This window comes from Papaver somniferum, chromosome 4 (genome assembly GCF_003573695.1).
Source record: "Papaver somniferum cultivar HN1 chromosome 4, ASM357369v1, whole genome shotgun sequence".
NCBI classification, from domain to species: Eukaryota; Viridiplantae; Streptophyta; class Magnoliopsida; order Ranunculales; family Papaveraceae; genus Papaver; species Papaver somniferum.
Genome location: NC_039361.1, coordinates 138487001 through 138492269, shown reverse-complemented (window position 1 = coordinate 138492269; position 5269 = coordinate 138487001). Strand labels below are relative to the sequence as shown.

The following is a 5269-nucleotide window of genomic DNA, read 5'->3' as shown; positions in this document are numbered from 1 at the left end:
CAAGACAGCGAACACTGTTCGTTTTGTCTATCCTACTACCTCTAGTATTACAGTGTTTGCTAACACCGTGGGCTTGAAGTACGGAATAGAGATGGCAAACAAGCCAAAACCCGCGGGTTAACTCGTGCCCGGCCCGTGAAAACCCGAACCCGGCTCGGCTTGTTTCAAAACAAGCCGGGTTCGGGTTGGAGAAATGTCGGCTTGTGAGTAAACGGGTTAACCCGTCCCGTCCCGTGAACCCGCGGATACAACCCGTAAACCCGTGAAGACTATTCTCTTTCTCTATCTCCGTGCACTATCTCATATCTCTGTCAAAGTTTAGTAAAACCATTCTTCAACTCCATTAATCTCTACTATCAAAACTATGATACACCATGAGTATGCACCCCAGAGATATCATTTAAAAGCCATAAAAATTGAATCAACTTAAATGAAAATCATTTTCTTAATCAATTTCTACAACCCAGAAAATCAATCAATTTGTTGTTGGTCCAATTCCATATTTTATCAGAAAATCTCGATCAAATTCGATCGGAGCTAACAAAATCAATATCTTATTGAATATTTCTACTGATAACAATCAAATACATCAGTGAACAGTTCTGATTCTCCAAAAAAGAATTCATTGAAATTGAAAAGAATAAATAGTCTAATTTCCACATTTTTTTTTATAAATCCATCACAGAACTAAATTAAGAAACAATAAGGAATTAATTTTATATCAACTTACTGATTTTGTAGCATGAGCAGACTCCTCCAATTTACAGTAAGAAGTAATCACCCTCCTAAAACATCAATTTCATCTTTAAATCCTTCCCTGAGCTTTTACATGAATTCCTAATTCTCAATTTCATCACAGAAACCCTATCTTCTCCATACCTTCCACGAATCTGAAAATCAACTATCAATTCCACTTCTTAATTCCCAGTAATGAAAACCCCTCATCTACTACTCGACTTTATCCCCAGCTTTACACAAATCCTAAATGAATTTCATCTTCCCGGAACCATAACCCAAATTCCCCGATTCACTACCAGATCATCTTCAAAACTTCAAAACGTTAATTAAGTAAAAGACCCATAATTCTTCGTCCATCAACAGTTCTATACTCAATCTCATAATCAATTCTGTAACCCTAATTAACTGATTTATTTCTTCTTCTTCCAGAGTTCAAATATATTCAACAACACCACCTACCTCATCGTACACATCAACACGAGTTCTTTGATTATACAAATTCCTCAATCGATACTCTCAAATCAAACCTCACAGTCGTCTCTCAAATCAGCAGAAGAAAAGAAGGAAGAAACGAGAAGAAAGAGGAAAAGAAGAATAGAGAATAAATAGAAAAGAAAATAAGAGTTATCCTCATTACTCTTGCCTTTGTTTTATCCGAACTCCACCACGTGCGGTCACTGCGGTGTCTTAACTTATTTCTGAAACGGGCGGGCTAACCCGTGAACCCGCGGGTTAAACCCGTTACGGGCACGGGTTGAAGAAATAACAACCCGTGAAGAATTTCAACCCGCGGGTTTCAACCCGTATTAACCCGAACCCGTGGAACCCGTAACGGGCAAGCCCCGACCCGCCCGTTTGCCAGCTCTAGTACGGAAGACTCAAACACTGTTTGTTTGTCTATCCTACTACCTCTAGTATTACAGTGTTTGCTAACACCGTGGTCTTGAAGTCCGGAAGACTCGCTAACAATGCTTTTACCCAGCAGCGGCGGATTAGGATTTACTGAATTTTTTTGAGGCATATTAAATGATGCCAAAATAGGGTCACTAAATAAAAAACAACATCACCCCTTATTCACCCTTTTTGATAATGGCATAACTATCCTTATATAATTAGTGTTAATGATTATAATTAGATTTGATTAGATAGGAATTATAAGGGTTGATTAAAAAATAAATTATTAGTGGTGAATTAGTAGATAAATCAAATTTATGTGAGAGAGTTGGGATTTTTGAGAGGAAGAAGAAGAAGTGAAAAAAAATACTTGGGTTTTGAATTTTGATATTTTAGTGATTAGAAATGACCAAAATGTGTGATTCAAATCAGAGGTAGACTTCTATAGGAGGTTTAATTTCTTTTTATAAGTTGAATCTGTCAAAAAATTGAATTTTTAAAACCCAGATCTACTGACCAGATGAACAGTTCGACTGATAACTTTTCAGCCGAACCTCCGTTTTCTAAAAATATACCTAGGTTCGGCTGATTCGAACAAAATCTAGCAAAGTCGCATTAGCCGAACATAGTGTTTCTCTAAATCATACACTAGGTACGGCTCAAAATTGATACTCCAAGATCAACCGAACTGATCTTATGAAAACTCTAATTTCATCTTTGAAATCATATTCTATCGATCAAACAAAATAAAATCAATCAAAAACAACATGGGTTTTTACACATGCATTCGAAAATACATCTAAGAGCAATTGGGATTTGGATTTCGCACTCCAACATCGCTTACTTCGATTCGTGTTTGATTTGCTTGATCAATTTCTTGATTGAATTGGAGTCCAAAATGTTTAATTTTAAATTTTATTTTGATTTTTGATTTTAGGTTTTGAGGATAAGGGCACTCTAGTAATTTAAATTATTTTAGGATATATAGGTAATTGCACTACCTTTAGACACCCCTTATAAACCCACCATAGATGGTATAATGAATGAGTATGCCTCAAAACAGGTTTCTTTACGTGGGAGGGGCTTGGGCTTAACTGTTTTTTTCTGGCAGCGACTACATTAAGTAAACTCTTTCTCTCTATAAGGATTAGTAACCATTAGAACGCATATATCACTTAAGACAGTTTGGCCGAGTGGTCTAAGGCGCCAGATTTAGGCTCTGGTCCGAAAGGGCGTGGGTTCAAATCCCACAGCTGTCATTTATTTATTTTTTATTTATTTTTGCTTTTATTTTTTCTATCCCTATAAATCACCGGGGCTAGCCATTAGCAAGTCAAATTCTAGCTCACACACTTCAATCTATAAATTTCTACCACTAACATTAAATATGTATACTGTATTTTCTTAAAGAGTACCACGGGTATGATCCCTGTTTAGGAAGTAGAAGACTCGATATCGTTCCACTTTAATACTCTAAAAAGTATAAAGTAGAGCCCCGATATATATGTATATTGTGACAACTCGTTTTTCCGTAGTCTACGTAATGTATACAGCTCTGAGGATATGATGCTAAATAGTATCGATACCTCTGTTGAACTGACAATGCTTAGTAATAAAAGATGTGCAAGATCACAATAATAACGAAGAACACAAATATAATGTAAAGCTTTTAAGTTATCGTGAGACACAAGATATTATGTGGTTCGACATTTGTCTACATCCACGGGGTAATGAGTAATTGTTTTGTATTAAATTGTGGTGGTTACAAAGATCTTAAATGCTTCCCAAAGTAATAGAGAGAACTCAAGTTGAAGTAAATACTTAAGTTCTAAACATTAAAGAGGTATAAGCTTAAGACTAGATTTTCTCTCATAGATATTGAATGCCTTTAGTTTGTTGGTGAGGCTTGGGTATTTATAGCCCCTTCTGGTCTATGTATATATTTGCTGCCTCTGGGTCCATCTTCTGCTGATATACCTTTCGTACCAATGGTACCTTCGTCCACCACGTACCTTCTCCAGTCGTATTCCGTCACCTCAGATGGCCCACGTTCCTTCGGGAACTACCCAACCTTAGTACAGGTTGTACCTTCGTTCACCGCCAGCTTCTGCCAATCGGGTTCTGCCACGCCTTCTCTCACCACGTGCCTTGGTTCATGCGTGTAGATAAGAGATTTGTGCATTTAATGCTGATTAGATGCGTCATCTACCTCTGTCCCTTCGCCAGCTGCCTCTTTGTAGACTAGGCTTTTACTCTTCTCATCTCAACCGTCTAGGTCTTCTTTCTTGGGACGAGATAAAGTAGATCTGCGGAGGTATCCTTTGCTACTCAGGCTTCTCTGTTTAGCGAAGGCTGCACAGTTGAATTTGTATGCGGACACTAAGATCGTGACACGTGCTCCACTGAATATTGGTATTCACAGTTTGCCCATTTTCTTTCATATTCCACCGTTTGGTATATGTGAAAGAAAACTTCCGTTACGCCGCCATTTCTGCATGTACCGATTGGGTGGTCCCTACATGTCTTTTCATGCAATAACTTTCTCTTGAATTTCGGGACATCCAAATTTTTGGATTCTCCAGCCGCCTATAAGAAGGGAACAAAGAGAAGGAATTTTTATTAATTCTCTTTCTTCTTCTTCTTCTTCTTCTTCTCCTTCGAATTGTCGCTCTCCATCTCTTTCATTGAGATTCTTTTCTGATGCTAACTGCTCCCTCTTCCTTTTGATTCTTCGCGTGCTTTGGCCCCATAGTCGATCTTACAAGTAAATGATACTTGTCTTTTAGTTTTGATCTTTTTCATGCTTGGCCCTGTTGTCTCCTTTTTTGACTAGGGGATTTGATGTTGATGTTATACTTGCATGCGAGAATTTTTGTTCTTTTTTACTTGGTCGTACTGTATGGGAACTTGGGTTTTGTTCCATTTTGATCTTTGATGATGATTTCTCCATGATAGTTCCTTTCCTGCAATATTTCTTTTTGTGATGCATGATGTTCATTTTCGCCTTATGATGTGTTAAAACCGTTTATTTTGGTTGGTTTAGTAAAACCCATACCCAAAGTGTGTCAGTTTTTGCCCCTTTTCTTCTTTGGGAATGAACTGTGATTTTCTTCTGCCATTGTTGATGAAGATGTTCTTCCTGTTGGTGTTAGGAATTATGAGGCTCCCGAAGAAGCCTACGCGTAAAGGTCCGAAGATTTCTTCGTCGATAGATCCTCCTACGCGAATGGATCATCCTGATGCTATGCCATCCCCTCCTCTTGAGGACTCTGAGGTGTCTGCTGGTATTGAGGTGGCTACGGTCCCTGAGGAGGTCGTGGACCCTGATGTTGAAGGATTTGTTATCGAGGATCTTCCACCTCCTCCTCCTCATTATGAGATGCAAAGGCTGACACTTCGTGACATAGATAGATATTCCCATCTGACTTTGGATGAGATTGCTAAGTCTTTTCGTCTTCTCAAGTTTGAGATTTCTTTTGTCAATGGCCATGATGTTCTCACCGAGTCTCTTATTCGAGATTTTCCTTACGATCACAATAATCTTCTGATTAGTGTTGGCCAATTGTCCACAGGTATGCTCCTCCATTTGTTTAGTAGAAAGGATCCTTTCTATTATGACGTCTTGTCTACCAGGGAT

At 38.3% G+C, this 5269-nt stretch overlaps 1 non-coding gene across 1 annotated transcript; it reads left to right on the top strand.

The window, feature by feature from the left end:
• The first annotated feature begins 2811 nt into the window (after positions 1-2811).
• Positions 2812-2891, top strand: TRNAL-UAG. The gene has a single exon. It is a non-coding gene; the product is annotated as a tRNA-Leu (tRNA).
• The last annotated feature ends 2378 nt before the right edge of the window (positions 2892-5269 follow it).